Raw genomic sequence first — 19,430 nt, 5'->3', positions numbered from 1 at the left:
TTGAAACATGAAATTTAAAATCTACAATATAGAGTAACAACAGCAGGAACTTCCATAAATCAAGTGATATCACCAATTCTTCAACATCAAAAGAGGGGTTCTCACTCTTACTGGCATACACCCCTCTTCTATACCGGGCCTTCTATACTGCTCTTCTATACTGGGCCTGCCTTCATGGAATTCACACTTGGTCACTTGCTGACTTGTTTTAGCCTTGAGGAAAGTGAAGTTGTACATTTTTACCCTTATCCTAGTAACTCCGAGGAAATGCAAAGGGCAAGCGGCTTACCAAGAGTCAGGCAGCAGACCTGGGAGAGAGCCAGGGTCCAGCCCTGTGCTTGGCCGAAGGATTGCCATATCGTCTGGCAGACTTGTTTGGGGTGGAGATGGGCCCTAAGTCGCCCAAATGACTGTCTCCATCCCAGGCTCAGCCCTGCCCCTATAGTAATGCCCTAGACTGGGAAACTAACTTGGGTCTCCTAGCCTAAAGTGTGGCTGCCTGCAAAGAGAAGCAGCTTTTTTTCTCTCTCTCATCACCTAAAACAAAATGGATCATTAAACAAAAGCAGCCCCGGGGAAGATCATTAAGTCAAGTTCTGACCCCTCAGGTGTCTCCCACGCTACCGCAATCGGCTGCCCTTCTAATGACGGGAACGGCAGCGCAGGCTGCGCGCAGGTGCCGCGGTGCTGGTGGACGGCATCCACTTACATGAGGCAACCTCAGCCAGGAGAGCCGCCCCGAGAAACGAGGTGGAGGAGAGCTCCGTGGAACTGGGCTGCTGGAATTAGTGGGTGTGCAGCGCAAGCATGAGAATGACTTTTTAAAATTCTCCCAGTGCTCATACAGGGAATTCGGTCATCTGATACATGTGCCCTTTGAATGTGTCCCACACACACGTCATATGAGGATGCTTCTCATCACCTATCACTCTTGAAGGCTTAGTTGAGAAATGCACATAACTAATGACATAATCGTCTCTGGCTTTCAGATGAATCAGGTGAGCAATGTCTGTCCTTGGCCTTCATGTCCCACCAGTGCCCAACCAGATGTGCCTCCGGAAAGCCTGGGGACCCGACCCCCACAGACTGCTCTGGACACTTGCTGGCCTTCTTTCCAGGGGTCTATGTTCCTGTCGGGCACAATGTCGAGGTGGGTAAACACACACACCAAACCCAAGGGGGAAGGGCCGAGGCAGGCAGCAAGTGTCCTGCTCACTCTGCCGGATGGTGGGGCAGCCCCGAGACTGCAAGTGGGGTGACCAAGGCAGAGTGAGATGGAGACCGGGGGACACAGGGGGACAATTTCTGGCCTCACTCCTTCTGAAAGGCTAGACTCTACTTTATCCACCTTGACGACATCCTTGAAAGCTGAGCCTGAGAAATTCAGACAGCTTTCCTTAAATCTCTCGAGTCACCTGGAGATGTGATTACAAGGAAGAGATAAGCAAAAATCTAGGCTTTGTATCAGGATGACTTTCTTTTTCATTTCTGTCTTGTGTCTTAAAATGAAACCTCTCCTTCTTATTCAAGCAGTTTCAAGGTGTGGTGAGGACTGAGTTAAGATCCAGAAGCCCGACTCCCAGTTCAAGCAGCTCTGGTTTATTCACTCACTGTGAACAGTCAGCAGCTTACTTTTGTTCAATTCTTAATTCAAAGTTTCCGAAGCTGGATTCCATACAGCAGCAGCATTCCTTAACATGTTAACAGATGGCTCTAGAAATAGCACTATCATGGGTAAACAGGTTTACAAAATGCTAGATTGAACAAAGTCAAGCAGTTCTCTTTACTTCCAGGTATTAACTATGATATTGAACATCTCCTATATTCTAGGAGCTGAACTTAATAGAATTTAAGTTCTACTGTGTTTAGTCCTTACAAAACCTTCATAGATGGACACTGTTATTATCCTATAAGAGACACTCTGACTAACATCCTAAACAGAAACGAGAGATCTTTGTCGGTGGATGGGGTCAAAACAGCAGAAAATGTTGGGTGGGCAAGTTCTTAAGTAGGGGTTCAAACCAGGCTTGCCTAGTTATGACATCTATCCAACTGGCACATATGTTCAGCCAGCTAAGGTTGTAAAAGTTTTGTGCTCTGGTTTCTGCTTCTAACCGGCTAATAGTTGAGGAGTTCTACAAGTTGAGCACGTAGGCTGGAAAGACCAGCGAGGGTCTATAAAAGAGAAGACTAACAATGTACTGGAAGATGAGGGAGGGACAGAACCCACACCTAGAGACAGAATGAGAGGGCAGAAGATGGAAGAAGAAAAGAGGAGAGGGGACATGAGGCAACACACTAACTGTTAAGCAGATATTTAAACCAGCAGCTCAGATCAAGTGAATCAGGATTTCTGACCCATCTGTGAATAAAAAGGCCTATTAATCCTATTAATCCCACTTCTGGGTATATATCTGAAGGAACGGAAGTCAGTGTCTGGAAGAGATACTGCACTCTGTTCATGGCATCTTTTTTCACAATAGCCAAGCTATGGAAACAACTGTGTCCACTGGCAGATGAACGATTAAAGAAAATGTGTGAAAGAGAGAGACACATAGAATTTAGTCATAAAAAAATATGGAAATCCTGCCACTTGTGACAATCTGGAGGGCGTTATGCTAAGTAAAATAAGCCATACAGAGAAAGACAATGCTATATGATCTCACCTGTGTGGAATCTAAAAAAGTCAGATTCATAGAAAAAGAGAGTTGAACGGTGGTTGCCAGAGGCTGGAGAGTGGGAGAAATGGGGAGATGTTGGTAAAAGGGTAAAAACTTTCAGTTATAAGATGAATAAGTTCTGGGGCTCTGATGTACAGCATGGTGACTACTGTTAACAATACTGTATTGTATACATGTAATTTACTAAGAGAGTAAATCTTAAAATGTTCTCACCACCAGAAAATAAAAATAGAAAAGGTAACTATACGAGGTCATGGTGTGTTAACTAACCGTATTGTGGTAATCACTTCACAATGTACACACGTAGCAAATCACTATGTCGTACACGTTCAATTTATGTGAATTCATTTGTCAATTATAGCTCATTAAAGATGTGGGGGGAGGAGGGTGGTTGCTTATGGGGGTAGAAACTGATTGGAAAGGGACATGAGGAAACTGCATGTGGTCCTGCAAATCTCCTATATCTTAACAGGAGTAGTAGTTGCATGGACATACACGTTTATCAGAGGTGATCAAATAGCACAATCAAGAGCTATGGATTTCATTGTGTATAAATTTTATTAAATAAAATAATAAACTTATCTCTGAGATACATATTAAAATGCTTAAGATGAAACGAGGATGCCTTAGATTTGCTTCAGAATTACTGGCGCCGAGGGGTAAGGGTGGGAAAAAAGTTAGAGATGAAATTAGACTGACTTGGTTAATTATTGAAGCTGAGTGGTGAGGACACAGAGTTTCACATACTGTGCTCTCCATTTTTGTATGTATTTAAAATTCCCCATAATAAACATTTTCTTAATTCCCTAAATGAATATCCCAAGTCCGGAAAATTGTGGAAAACTTTCCACAGTAGCTTCTATAAGAACATATGAAAATACATAATCATAAGGTCAACATTCATGTTTTGTCCAGTCCAGTTCTGTTTTCTGTCACTGAACTAAATTCATTTTTAATTTTTAAATGAATAAGTCTTTAAAGGTATTTGTATATCGCCAATACCAACTTTAAAGAATAGGGCCTCACACCAAAAGATCAACACACTCTGAATCCCATTTGGGATCCAGCATAATGAACTGATCTAAATCATTCTGGAACCCATGTTAAGACAGCCTTTGGAAAATATGCAAGTAATGAGTTTCATATGCTTACTAACTACCAGGAAAAATAGTCATTCCTTGTCATTATCCTGAAAGTATCCCTTCAGGTCTACTGCTTGAGAATTCAGTTAAGTTTTCAGATTTCAAGAAATGCCCCATGGTCTTCACAAGGTTGGATGGTGCAACATTTCAAAGAGATGGATCTTTTTAAGTCTATTTCGTAAGAAAATTGTTTCACTCCCTTGGGCAATTAAAAGATACTCTATTTCTTTCTAAAGACATTTAGGGCTAACATATTCTACTAATGTGAGGAGACTCGTTTCTCTTAAGAAAGTTACCAGAACTATGCAGAGTACTCTAGATGCAGATGTATCATGATTTTGAATCATGGATAGAATGACACTGAGTTTCATAAATATATTGGCCACAATACAAGAGAGACCCTTGGGTACACATCTTAGGGAGCTGCATCATGTTAACCTCACAGGCATTCTTAACAGCCTAAAAGAATTACAGAATCACAAGTTTACAACTCGAAGGGAATTTACAGCTCATATAGTCCAACCAGCATATTGTGTAAATGAGAAGCTGAAGCCTGTAATGGTTGCCTGATTCACTCAACGTTGCACAGATAGTAAGAACAGAGCTGCGACTGGAGCTCAAATCTCCTGGCTCCAAATCAGTACCTGCGTCATCAGTGTTGATCTGTCTATCAAGCAAGGCACCTCCTTAAAGACCAAACTCACACCCAAGGATAGAGCATCAATATGAGTTCTCTAACACGTATAAGATTTCCAAGATGTTATATGCACATCAAGAGAGAGAAAAGAAGAACGAAGAAGTTTGCGCTAGCAAACACATTTTTAATTACCTGTCAGGAAAGTATAATCAAAGGAGGGGGGAGAAAAGGTGATATTGGATACCAGATTGTTTAAGTTAGCTCCAGTTTCCCTTTAAAACAATGTAAATTGACCAAAAGGCTTAATCTGTTTAAGCCCACTGCTCGTAAGGTCAATTCATCATTATTTAAGGATCTGCTATATCTTTCTTAAGAGCTGAGGCACAGAACTTAAAGGGGAAAAATCCGAATCAGAGGCTCTGTTCTCAAAGAACTAAGACGTCAATAATTCTACGTCAAATATCACTGTCATCTGACGCAAGGACCCTCCCTCACTCCCAGGGCATAATGAATGCATTAAGGTTGGCAGTCAGCTCACATTCTTCCTCTCCACCCACATTATTGCATTCATACTGAACCATTTCAATCTCCCTGTGCATTATCCATTCATTGAACATTGAACACTTCTTCTCCACTGAACTTCATCAATTCACTCTCATGCACATACCCTAGGCCAAAGCTTCTCAGAACTATGCACACAGTTCACCTGCAAATCTTGTTCAAATGCAGATTCTGATTCAGCAGGTCTGAGGGATAGAGCACTACACCTCCTCATTTCTACAGTCTCCCAGGTGATGCTGGTGCCACTGGTCCATAGACCACCCTTTGAGTAGCAAAGATCTTATCATCACCCAGAACTGCTGTACTTTCAAAATCCTTGAAAATCTCTTTTTGACTACAGTCTCCTACTTTCTACTTTCTTCTGCATGCAGAATAAGTTCTTTGAACTCGGAGCTCCATCCTCCTTGACTCCCCCTCTAGGCTTGGTCCAGCAGAGCTCAGAATGGAGCAGTTCTGAATGAAAGGATGAGGCAGGTAGACACAGTGTTATTCAGGCAGAGGTGCCAATGGGCAATTGGAACTTGGGGTCTGCCACTCAAAGACAGGCTGGAGTTGGAGATAGAAATTTAAGTGTTATCCACATCAAGATGAACATCCCACCCAGGCGAGTGGATGTGCTGCCCAGAAAGTGTTTAGAGAAGAAAAAGGGCCAAGGAAAGAATCTGGGAAACACTAATATTTGTGGAGCAAGTGGAAAAGGGGAGTCATGAAAGGAGACCAGGAAAGTCTACAATGTAGGCAGAGAGCTTAGACACGGTGGTGTCTTGGCAGCCAAGGGAGGAGCAAATTTCAAAAAAGAGAGACCTTTCCAAACTCCTCCTCTACAAAAATCCCCTCATTCAAGGCAGGTGATTTTGCTCACTATTCCCTAAATGTGTCTACTGCCTCCTTCTTCTAAGCTGGGATTCCCTATATTAGCCTCTCTGAGGAGGCTCTTCTGCACCCACCTCTTCTTACCCATCCTTCAAGAGCCACCCACACAAGTGATGAATTGTCCTCACAAGACACAATGCCTTGCCTGAAGGAGGCGCTCAGTAAGTGTGCAATGGCGGGCACACAGGTTCAATGAACAACCGTCTGCAGGCTTAACTGTATGCCTGCTGATACATAGGGTCAAATGATCAACAAAAACACATGTGCATCTAGAGGGCATATGTGCTGTATCTGAAATCTGTTCTACCCAAGAAATTCTTAGACATAGGGCTACCATAAATATACTGCTGAGTATATTTCAGTCACTGCTGAGTTACGAAAAGAGAAAATGGCCCCAAATTGAAATGAATGTAGTTTGTAGAGCAACGATGGGCAAATTAGAGTGCCGATCTGATGCAGGACTATTTACTAATAAATGAAATCTCTTTAAGATCTTTAGGATAGGGTAAAAACAAAGCTGGCTGACTTCAGTGATTTAGTAATTATCCCACATAGAGATAACGGTAAAGGGAATAATACAGGTCCCCAAATTTAGGCCAATTGTTAAATTGTTCATTATACACACACAAATTCTCTGCTCACCTCCTCCCTATCTGTAAACCACAGTCTGTGGGAGCAAGATTTTTAGAACCAGGACTTCCCTGGTGGTGCAGTGGTTAAGAATCCGCCTGCCAATGCAGGGGACATGGGTTCGATCCGTGGTCCGGGAAGATCCCACGTGCCTCACAGCAAGGAAGCCCGTGCGCCACAACTACTGAGCCTGCGCTCTAGAGCCCGTGAACCACAACTACTGAGCCCGTGTGCCACAACTACTGAAGGCTGTGCGCCTGGAGCCCGTGTTCCGCAACAAGAGAAGCCACCGCGATGAGAAGCCCGCGCAATGAAGAGTAGCACCCACTCGCCGCAACTAGAGAAAGCCTGCGCGCAGCAATGAAGACCCCACGCAGCCAAAAATAAATAAATAAAATTTTGTAAAAAAAAGAAGAGCGAGGGACACGGTGGCTGATGCCTCTTGTTTTAAAAAAAGAAAAAAAAAAGATTTTTAGAACCTTATAAAATGAAGCAAGTTCTCTCCAGGGGGGAAATCAGATGATAAAGACTAATCCAAAGTAATTTCCTACAGCTTAAGTCACTTTCGAATTTCATAACCAGGAAGGGGTTGAGCCCCCAGCAATATATTATTCTAGTTCCTCCCTTTTAACAATTGGCTGGACCCCAGAAAGGATGCCATTTGACACTGCTGCTGCACACTGCTCACAGGGCCACGGAGATGCTCTGCTCTCTGCAGCTGGGGCTGTTTTCTTCGGACACTATCAGTCAAAGCGCTTAAGCTTCGAAAACCCCTTTACAATCATTCTTCATAACTTCCAAGAGCAACCTGGTGTGGTTTTCTCCATTTTACAGATTAACGTCTTCGGCACACAAGGTGGCACACCCCCGGGTCGCCGATTGTTTTAATGCCTATCAATTAACATTTACTGAACCACTACCTTGGGCTCCTCCGCCATATCCACTCACACGGACAGAAGCATCAATGGCCAGGCCTTATGAACCCAACTCTGCCCATGGACTTTTAAAACTGTGGCTGCAGTCAGCATCAAACACCAAGAGTCCTCTGTTAGTGCAGCGGCCAACGAAGCCGACGGGGCCCATCGGCCTCCCTCCCCTCTTCCAAGCTGGAAGGCTGAACACATGGGCACTCCTTTCTGGTTCCTGTCAAATTATGGGAAATGCAGCCATTTTGCTGCTGCTCTATTAGTAAAATGCAAAGCTTCACGTAAGTTTAGAAAGTACCATGCTGCTCTAGCTACAGGGCGGCCCGACTAAATACATGTTTCCTGAGCAGAGCTCTCTGGCAGAAAGACTAAAGCCTGGCATTTGAAAGGCTCACTCATCTCCTCCACGGAACAGAAAAGTATCACCTTTAGGTTTACTTATGTTGCCTTCCTTTTCCATTGAAATGAAATATCCTGGTAAAGCTAATCTACTGAACCCCCAATATCTTTGTGGAAATGAGTTCCTCACCAAGTGGAGAAAGAAGGCTGCTGAGGCCCCCAGAGCACAGAGATGTTGGAAGGGAGGAGAAAGGCAGAAAAAAGAACTCTGAGCTTTCATCCTCTCCAGTTTTGCCCCATGCTCCTTCACTTATGCTAATGGGTATAACTGTTCGAGCTGATGTATGTTCTTTCTGCAAGCTGAACTGGTAATGCATCTCTAGTCCATATTTTAAGTGACCTGACTCTTCTAGAAAGAATGTGCTTCTGCTGTAAAGAGTTTGGCCAAATGCGTGAAACGCCCTTCTACTCCATTCAGTGACGATACAGGAAGAAAAACAAAGGAAAATAGCTTGGCTTTTGGATTGTGAAACTTATTTCCACACTGCATTGCTATTTTAGTCATGCGCATTTGAGTACATTGTCACCATTATTGCAAAATAGCTTTCTAACTGAAACTACATCACTGCATATAATGGAAAAAAAAATGCAGTGATTGTCTTTTGAAAGGTCAAAATGAAGTCTACTGCTTGGAAAAATCATTTCCAAGTGGGGTGCTGTGGATTCTCCTTGAACATTTTCCACTTGCACCAGTTCAACAGCATTTTTGCAATTAATAAATCCACACCTGCCAATATGTAGAAATCACAAGTAAATGGATACCTATTTACAATCTAACAAAAATACTTTAGCCAGGAGATTCCCAAGTTGTTTTACTATTCTAATTTAGCACAACTAAAGCTATTTAAAAGTTACAGAAATAAACAATTTTAAAACATTTTTCCCTTTTATGTCAAGAAAGTGAAATTGATGTATTTTTTTTAGATTTCGGTACATCTTTCTTTAAATGTGTTTTGAAAGCCGACTGGTATTTCTTTAGCTAGAAAATAAAAGGATGGCTTTTAAAAAGCCATTCCTCTTGCAGTCCTTATTCCGCCTGATTACATCTTCCTAATAAAACTAACCTTATTAATATGTTGGTATGTGAACACATTACTTTTCTCTTGTTAAAAGCCAACTTGTGGTTTGCTTTGAGTCTTTCAAATACAATTAGCAAAGCCCTCCAGTGCCGGAAAGGGCCTTTTCATTTGGACAAATTATTCCCTGGCTGACTTTAAAGAAAAGGGGGTGAGGGCCCAGGGCAGGGTGGTGTTGGGGGTACTCTCCTATTCTGATGCAGCTCTGGCAGACACAAAAGGCTGCCTGTGCACACCCTCACCAGAAGTGGGGCAAATACTGCTTGCGTCCGCTGCATTTTTTTTCCTCTTTCATTGGTTTTACTGAAGAGCTAACTGAAAATTTTCAGTAAGAGTATCCAGTTCCGGGCTTCCCTGGTGGCGCAGTGGTTGAGAGTCCGCCTGCTGATGCAGGGGGCGCGGGTTCGTGCCCCGGTCCAGGAGGATCCCACATGCCGTGGAGCGGCTGGGCCCGTGAGCCATGGCCGCTGGGCCTGCGCGTCCGGAGCCTGTGCTCCGCAGCAGGAGAGGCCACAGCAGTGAGAGGCCCGCGTACCGCCAAAAAAAAAAAAAAAGAGTATCCAGTTCCAATTAAATGATAGTATATAAGACAATAAGGGGGGAAGTGCCCGGCCAAGATTTCACTGATGAGCTGATAACTTCTCAACTGATAACACCTCCCACACTGCATCTGTGGAAAACCAGTGTCAAAACACAAGCTGGATTAGACAGCTTTACTGCTGGGCCTTCCCCTCATTGAAGGAAATGAGAGTGTTGTTTCTCAACATTTTGGACTTTCCAAAATGTAATGCCTGGCCTATCTAAACAATGACTTATTAAACCTTGTCTCTTTTCAAATACTGTGGCTAGATAAGCTGCAGGCTCCAGGCTCCCATTTCGTTTTCGAGTGTCAGAGGGAAACCTGGGAGGGAGGGATGGCCCAATACACATCCCACCTCCCTAACAATTCTGCTGTGCATCAGACACTGCCGGAATATTTGTTTAATTAGTTAAATTTTCAACTTTTAAATAAGGAGAAAAAACAAGCTATGGGTGGCCTGCTAACCTCAAATGAGCAAATATCCAAGGTTATAAAATCACCTCCTGCTCAGAATACCTGGTTAGAAATAAAAACAGCATTTACCAAATTCTACCCCAAGTCAAGAACAGAGGTCGCATTAAGAAGTATGAAACTGAATTTGAAAGCCAGAGTACCAAGGGTGCAGCATTATTTCATTAAAAAAATGGACTCTGCACATTCTCTATAACTAAAACACCTTTCTTTAACAACAACATCAAAAAGCCATCGCTGAGATTAACTGGAGAAATACTTTTTAAAAAAATGCATCTAAACCACTCTTAAAAACCAGGCTCTAATTTTGTGTTTGCAAAACGACACTTGCAGCTGGATCCCTGCAAATGCAAATTGGACGCAGAACATTGCAATTACTTAGTTTGTGTACACAAAGATGAGTTTTGCATATACAAAGGGTTTCAGGCTGCAGAACGGTGACCAGTCTGGAGCTGAAGAAAAGTTGGTCCTTTGTATTTTAAAGCTGGAGTAATGAAAATTTCCAAGAGACTTTTATGATATAATGTTATAAGCAGCAGAATACTTTACTGGAATAAAATTCTCCTAAAATGCAGGTGGGTGGGTTGTGATGATTGTTACATTGTGATTTTTCAATAAAGGGTAAGTAAATTCCATATCCAGATATTGACAATGAAATAACAACATCTAAATTAAGACTAAAGTTAGAAAAACACTTTCAACATATAATAACAGAAACCTGGGAATGGGAAAGCCCCTTGAGGCGGTGGCCCCAATCTCTGGTTTTACAACAGAGGAAGCCCTAAGAAGTAAAGGGACCCAGCCAAGGGCCTTCTCAGCCCAAGTCCAGGGTCAGGAGCGCTGCCTTCTCTCCTACAGCTCCTTTCCCAGCTGGATTGCCTTTGGTTCTAGAATAATGCTGTCTGCAACATTGGAGATTACTAGGGAACAGATCCTCTTCAGAGGAGATGGTCTCTACTACCCAAGGTTGCACTGGAAGGTGACTGAGTCCCATGTTGGAACACTCTATACAAGTTTATGTCTTCCAATGTTTTCACTTTTTTCTGAAGTATTTTGTTGTACAATAAGAGAGTCCTAAGAGATTCTAGAAAGGGTGCAAAATTGCTACCACTGCATTGTGATAAATTACAAATAACCCACCAGGACACAAACAGGTCCCATTATTTTTATGTAAATATTCCATTTTTTAACCTTAAAACTTAGCTTTTTAAAAAATCCACGTTAAAACCTAAACTTCTACTTACACTGGCACCAGGATTCCTAGATGATATTCCTATACGTGTTCCTTTTTCCAATGACACTGGCATAAGAGCTGTATTAGAAGAAACAGTTTAGCCCTGGACACAGAGTAAAATAAAGTCTTCATACACTAGTACGACAAACCTGTAAAAGAACAAGCCTTTTCTTAGTGAGTATATATTATTGTTCATGTGTGTTGCTTCTGTACAACTGCTTTTGAAGAATCACAGAGGGCAGGCATATCTGTGAGGGTAAGAAAGAAAGCACTGAGCTAATAAATCAAGATTAAGTAGCCACTAGAAGAGAAGCTGTAACCAAGTGGGAATTTCTAAAGAAGCAAGAGCATTCTGGACTAAAAGAAATACACTGACCCCCTCTCTCAAACACACACTCTGTCTCTCCCTTCCTCTTCCTTCTTTGCTTTGAATGTAACCAGATCACCACAACCACCACCATCCCCAAAAAATAAAGATGGCGCCACCATCTCTGCATACTTGCCTGGTACTGAGAGACTTCAGTAAGTCACAACCATTGAAACATACATTCCCTGCAAAATCCCCACTAAAATGACAATGAAATTTTTAAGATGTAAGTTTACCAGTTGAAAGAGTACAGGAAGGAAATAGTAGATGAGGAAAGTCAAAAAAAGTTTGGAAGTTGGAAAGGGGTAGGTGACTCAACAGACCTGAGAAACCTAAATCCAAGTGTGCATGGGAGCGTGACAGGGAATTCCAGCAAGAAGCAAAGAACTCCAGTCCAGAGGCTCTAACCTGGAGACACTAGTTACCTCTGGAGGCAGGGATGCAGTGGGGTTGGAAATACTGGGATTAGTTGAAAATCTGTACAAGAAGCACTTAAATGTCAGATCCCCCCACCCCCAAGCCTTAAACAGAGAAGAAACTGTCCCTTCCTATCCAGGCAGAAGACAGGAGATTTATTGTCTGAATATGTTGACACGAAGATCCGACTGGGAGGGTACAAGGCACAGCTGGAGATTGGGTGAAGCATAATACTGAAAATTGAGGTGTAGGTGAAAAGTCCTCAATCCTAAAGGTGAGAGTCCCCCCTTTCTAGGCTCCCAGAATGTAGGGCAGGCTTATGACTCTCAAGAAGTTATTTGGAGGAGAATTATTTATTGAAACTGACCAGCCTAAGAGAAACAACCCTCACATAATCATATTTGGAATAACCCTTTGAAAAAGCCAACTTGACATGTTATCACCCTACAATAAAGTCCACCACTAGACAAGTTCCCATGCACACAGAACTTAGATAAGGATTACCAACAGTTTAAGAAAAGCTTATAATATGAAAGAGAAAGAATTCAAAATGAATATTTTTAGAAAGGAATTTGAAAGAAATAGGCAAGCAGGAAGTAAAAGAAAACTTTAAAAAAATCTCAACAAAGATGAAATATCTGCAATTATATGAAGCACCTTTATTATATGTGCCCTTAGAAAGAAAAAATTATGACAGCCCACCAATTATAAAATGAATCTCAACTTTAGATAAGTTAAAATGTGAACGAAGTATATTCTAGAACTGATGAAAGAGTATACTCAGGAAAAGAAGATATTGCATCCAGGAAACAAGGTCAGTGTGTTATTTTTTAAAAAGAGAACAAAAAAGAGGTCTTGTAAATTAAAAATATGATATCAAAAATTAAAAATTCAGTAGACAGGTTGGAAGATAAAGTTGTGGCAATCACAGAAAATAAAAGAAGTTGGAAGAGTTGAAAAAATGGAGGAACCCAAGGAGAAACACTTCGAGACACATATTAATCAAACTAAGAAAAATTAAATTCAAAGAAAAAATATTAAAAGCAGCAAGGGAAAAGCAAAAAGTAACATACAAGGGAATCCCCATAAGGTTTTCAGCTGACTTTTCAGCAGAAACTCTGCAGGCCAGAAGGGAGTGGCAGGATATATTCAAAGTAATGAAAGGGGGAAACCTACAACCAAGATTACTCTACCCAGCAAAATCTCATTCAGATTCAATGGAGAAATCAAAAGCTTTACAGACAAGCAAAAGCTAAGAGAATTCAGCGTCACCAAATCAGCTTTAAGACAAATGCTAAAGGAACTTCTCTAGGCGGGAAACACAAGAGAAGAAAAAGACCTACAAAAACAAACCCAAAACAATAAAGAAAATGGTAATAGGAACATACATATTGATAATTACCTTAAATGTAAACAGATTATATGCTCCAGCCAAAAGACACAGACTGGCCAAACGGATACAAAAACAAGACCTATATATATGCTGCCTGCAAGAGACCCACTTCAGACCTAGGGACACATACAGGCAAAGTGAGGGGATGGAAAAAGATATTCCATGCAAATGGAAATCAAAAGAAAGCTGGAGTAGCAATACTCATATCAGATAAACTAGACTTTAAAATAAAGACTGTCACAGAGACAAGGAAGGACACTACATAATGATCGAGGGATCCATCCAAGAAGACATAACAATTATAAATATTTATGAACGCAACATAGGAGCACCTCAATACATAAGGCAAATGCTAACAGCCATGAAAGAAGAAATTGACAGTAACACAATAATAGTGGGGGACTTTAACACCTCACTTACACCAACGGACAGATCATCCAGACAGAAAATAAATAAGGAAACACAAGCTTTAAATGACACAATAGACCAGATAGATTTAATTGACATTTATAGGACATTCCATCCCAAAACAGCAGAATACACTTTCTTCTCAAGTGCACACAGAACATTCTCCAGGATAGATCATATCTTGGGTCACAAATGAAGTTTCAGTAAATTTCTCCTCTCTCAGCAGGAGAAAATTGAAATCATATCAAGCATCTTTTCTGACCACAACACTGTGAGATTAGAAATCAATTACAGGAAAAAAAAAACTGTAAAAAAAACACAAACACATAGAGACTAAACAATATGCTACTAAATAGCCAAGAGATCACTGAAGAAATCAAAGACGAAATCAAAAATTATATACAAACAAATGACAATGAAAACACGATGACCCAAAACCTATGGGGTGCAGCAAAAGCAGTCCTAAGAGGGAAGATTAGAGCAATTCAATCCTACCTCAAGAAACAAGAAAAATCTCAAATAAACAACCTAACCTTACACCTAAAGCAATTAGAGAAAAAGAACAAACAAAACCCAAAGTTAGTAGAAGGAAACAAATCATCAAAATCAGAGCAGAAATTAATGAAATAGAAACAAAGAAAACAATAGCAAAAATCAATGAAACTAAAAGCTGGTTCTTTTTATTCTTCAATTTATTAATATGGTGTATCACATTGATTGATTTGCATATACTGAAGAATCCTTGTACCCCTGTCCTTCAAAACTAAGGTGAAATTCAACAAAGAAGGAGATTTGATATCCAAGAAAAAGAGGATCCAGTACAGGAGAGAACTAAAGGTTGATACTGAAGAAAGCAATTACTCTAAACTAGAGCAGGAAGACAAAGGGGGGAAAAAAGAAACGTCATTATCCAAAATTTTTGGCTGAGGGAATAAGAATGAAATAGTGAGAATTACATGGAAGCAAATAAAAAACCAAGGAAATTACTAACTGCAGAAAAAACAAAAAGCTAGACAGGAAAACAAATGTAATCATAGAACACTACATGATTCAGTTGTAAATACATATACATATATATGCAGTCATAATAATAAAAGCTCTATTCTTTTAGCTTCAAATTTTATTTTGTGACTATACCTTTAACTAAAAATTATGTCACAAAATATTGGGAGGATGGGAGGAAAAAGTATTGGTAGAGGAAGAGTGTATAAAGGAGCTAAATCTTTTTCCATTTTACAAAATCACAAAATAATATCAAAATTTTTAATATTCAAAACATCAATATAGATAAGCTATTTTAGAAATACAAAGGGAAACAGCAGAGGCCAATAAAAACGTTAAGGATTATGGCCTCCAAAGAATGGCAGTCAGGAGTGGAGAAGAGCAGAATGGGAGACTTGTGTTTGCCTTAACTCTCAGAGTATTATGAATTCATTTTTAATTCAGTGTGGGTCTTCTTTCATTGTATTCAATCTAGAAAATCATGTATCGTTTTGATTTAAACAACTACAACATCAAGGAAAGAGGGTGAGCTTCACCCAAGGGCAGAGCCAACTGTTAAAGGGCCAGCCAGTGAATGGGTCTCAGAAGTGCCAAACACAATAGGAGAATGGGGCAAAGCCAAGAGTGGGATTTACAGGACCGAGAAGTCAGAGCAGCTGCCAGAGGGGAAAAGAGGTCTCCAACACTGGCTCAGTCTAAACTGAGAAATAGTAGCTGGGACAAAGTTAAGTCTACCTCTTAAAGATCTCATGTGAAAACACTGGTAGTTGTAAAGACTGGACTGACGCCCTAGTTCAGAATGAAGGAATAAATAAATGAATTAGTATCTCTTTCATCTCAGAAATAAAACTAATGGTTTTAGAATATAAGATTAAAAAATGTTAGCGCATTCAGGTGTCTCTTCATTTTCTTCCAGGGGAGTGATTTTTCAATGCAGTCCTGCTTGCACAATGTTGTACCCTATCCGTAGGAATAAATAGGGCTTGGGACAGTAACTGGTCAAACGGTATGCTGACTAACTCTGGTCTAGTTCAATGATTCTTACCTTTTTGTGACACGGACCCCATTAAAAATCAGATGAAGGGTGCTGGCCCCTCTCTCCAGAAATATACACACGTGCCCTTACGTACAAACTTTTGCACAGAATTGTAAAGAGTTAATGCACCCTAACTCAGGAAACCCTCATCCACTTAAAGAGGTCATGGAGAGTTGGATGAATTTGGAGGGAGCTTCCTACTAACGAACTAAGTGAACCCACTCCACCGTGTTTGATTTCATTTCTCTAGAAACATGGGTATTTTCACACATGTGCCACATTTGGTCTACCTCAAGATAAACTGTCCAGACCTGCGTGAATGCCATCAGTGTGTCAGAGTGCTGACACTGAAGTGAATGATGTTTCCAATCTGTGCTGGCACAGGAATGCAGCTCTTGTGGCCTCCCAGAGCTCATGGCCGTGGATATTTATATACTCGCTCAAGTATTGTTAGGTGATGAAGATCCCACCCAAGATGGGACCATTACATGGTCCAGGATCAAGTTCACAGCCATGGTCCCTGGGGTGCTCAATAAACAGCATCTGCTGATTTAGGAAATGGTGGTTTACACTTCAGAAGAAAACAGGCAGAATAGATCGCTGCAGATGGAGAGGAGACGGAGTCCTAGCCGGACTTTGTCAAGTATGTGAAAGAGTAAAGAGAAACTGATATGTTAAAAGTGTGTGTTTGGGCAGGCAGGGGGCAGGAAAAGGAAGGAAGCGCTCCTGCCTGTGCCGCCTGCCGGGCTCGCTTGTAGGGCCTGAGACACTTAATCTTCGGGTCATGGGTTTGCCCCCATATGGGGCACATTGTTGTTAAAAAGGTCAGACTGATGTAGTGGATAAAGAAAGCCACTGACCAGGAGTCAGGGGATGCAACTAATCTTGGCTTGGCCACCACACAGCGCATTCTAAAACCAAATACCAGTGCTCTAGAATTGGAACAATTCGGTGGCAGAGGCCAAACAGCTCCATCCAGACACCCTGGAGTGAGAGCCACTGCACATGTGGGCGACCCAATATAAACCACCAGAGAGCGTCCAGTAATGACTCCGGGAACCTGGCAAGTAACATGACTAAAAAGAAGCTGGAGGACTTCCCTGGTGGCGCAGTGGTTGAGAGTCCGCCTGCCGATGCAGGGGACACGGGTTCGTGCCCCGGTCCGGGAAGATCCCACATGCCGCGGAGCGGCTGGGCCCGTGAGCCATGGCCGCTGAGCCTGCGCGTCCGGAGCCTGTGCTCCGCAATGGGAGAGGCCACAACAGTGAGAGGCCCGCGTACCGCTAAAAAAAAAAAGAAGCTGGAGAATCTGGGCATCGCTCTAGAGATCGATGGGCTGGAGAAGAAGCTGTCACGTTGGAGGGACCTGGAGGCTGTGAACTCCAGGCTCTACGGGGCGGAGCTGGGCTCAGAGGCCAGGAGGTTTCTGGAGAAGGAGAAAAGCAGCCCGATGAACAAAGCCTCCGACTATGAGAAGGAGCTGCAGCTGCTTCGGCAGGAGAACCGGAAAACATGCTGCTGTCGGTGGCCATCTTCCTCCTTCGGACCCTCATCGACGCCTACTGGACCCTGTGAGCCTGAGATTTCTCCAGTCAGCACAGGCTTCCCCTCAGCGCCGTGGTCACGGCCAAGCAGGCCCGTCAAGCCTCAAGAGGGCCAAGGTACAAGGGCCATTTCTGCCTGACCCAGACGTCGCAGCAGGGCCTCCTGTCGGCCCAGCCCCTCTCGCCTCCCGTTCCTGCTGTGGGGCTTGAGTCTCCAGAAGGACTTTGTGCTGGCTTAGCCCAAGGGAAAGGCAGTAAAGACCACCCTGGCTGCAAGACAAAACCCCACCAGAGGAGGCTAGACAGACACTTGGCAAGCACTTGTCTGAGCCACGCTGGGAGTCCCACTGATAGGTATCAGTGGCCTCTCCAGTGGGGCTTTACTTCTAACTTCAGATTTCTGATGCCGCCCACTAGAAGGTCTTCAGAAGCCCCACTGTAAAAACCCATTACTACCCCCCAGTACCATCTCCCACAGTATAAGTGGATCTGAACTCCTGGCTTTGTGTACCTGGTAAGGTCTAAGCACAGGACTCTGTCACCACCCAGCATTGTTGTACTGACTGCAATATAGCGGTTACATTTGGAAAAGTCACCTCACCTCCCTGGGCCTCAGTTTTCACCACTGTACAGGAAGGGGCTTGGATTTGATGTCTTCTGGTCCAGTAATAACCCCAAATAATAAGCATAATAATAATAGATTACATTTATCGGCTGCGTCCTATGTGCCGAGCATACAGTAAGGGGGATGCAAGAGTGAACGGAAACAGACATGGTTGCTGCTCTCATGGAACTTACGGTCTGGCAAAAGAGGCCAACGTTAACTTAAAAAAATCCCACACATAGACATGTGGTTACAACCAGAGAGGCATGCTATGATAGAAAGGAGCGGAGTGTGTGAGACTCGTCTGGAGTGTCAGGAAAAAACATCCTGAGGGAGTGGTATTTGAGTTAACTTCTGAAGGATGAGCAGGGGTGCTGGGGAGAACACTGACATGCAGAAGCCTTATAAACATTGGTTACGTTGGCCTGGAATATGAGAAACAAAAGTAAGAGAAATCATGGCTACCATGTATTGAATATTTACTTAGTGCTTGGCACTGTGTTCAATATTATTTATATACAATGCTTGAGTTCTTTCAGTGACCTTGTCAGTTAAAAATTATTTAGCCCCATCTTAGAGTCAGTAAACTAAGGCACAGTTTCAGAAACATGCTCAAGACCAAAACAGTAAGACGCAGAGCTAGGTCTGTGAAACCCCACGCCTGCACACTTCACCATCAGGCTATACCATCTCCCAATAGAATGGGCCCTATTAAAAGATGATGCATCAGAATAGATAAGGTTTCCACCAGGTTCACTAGTAAAAGGACAAATATACTTTTAAAAATACTATTATAGTACCCAAAGGAATGGCGGAGACGCTGTCCTAGATACATGTGGTAATAATGAGACAATTACAGTACGTGCAACACCCAGAGCCCCAATGATAGCCCAGCCCTAAGCAATCCTATTTTCCATCGCATCGCACACGTGTACCCGCCCAACTACCCACCAGAGATGAGTGACACAGGAGTGGACTTCCAACCTAGAGAGCCTAATCTACAGGCTGCCAATAGCCTTTGAGACCACCCAGCATGGAAATCTCCACCAAGGCAAACTTGTACAGGTTCGACCACAATTATATTCTCCAAGATATGAACTGGGAAATAGAGGAGTTTAAGACTTGGTATAGAGAGAGAGCAGAGTTATTCCAGGAGTGCAGAGATTATTAAAGTTAGAAAACTCTAGTAATGAAGGTGGTTCAAAGATACAAATGTCCAATTATAAGATAAATATCAATACATTCCAGGGATGAGATGTACAGCAAGATGACCATAGTCAACAATACTGTATTGTATATTTGAAAGTTACTAAGATAGTAGATTTTTATAGTTCTCATCACCAGAAAAAAAATTTGTTTGTAACTATGTGAGATGATCAATGTTAACCAAACTTATTGTGATGATCATTTCTCAATATATACAAATATCAAATCCTTATGTTGTACTTA

At 42.2% G+C, this 19,430-nt stretch overlaps 1 protein-coding gene and 1 pseudogene across 4 annotated transcripts in view; one reads left to right on the top strand and one right to left on the bottom strand.

Moving 5' to 3' along the window:
• Positions 1-19,430, bottom strand: part of NPR3 (natriuretic peptide receptor 3) — a 65,339-nt gene that overhangs the window by 16,412 nt on the left and 29,497 nt on the right. The gene's annotated exons all lie outside the window — the stretch shown is intronic.
• LOC309820916 (coiled-coil domain-containing protein 167-like) lies at positions 17,080-17,408 on the top strand (annotated as a pseudogene). Its single transcript has one exon. The product of its transcript is annotated as a coiled-coil domain-containing protein 167-like (transcript).

The sequence above is a fragment of the Grampus griseus genome (genome assembly GCF_964374135.1).
Source record: "Grampus griseus genome assembly, chromosome: 3".
Lineage (NCBI taxonomy): Eukaryota > Metazoa > Chordata > Mammalia > Artiodactyla > Delphinidae > Grampus > Grampus griseus.
This window is presented reverse-complemented; position numbering and strand designations above follow the sequence as displayed.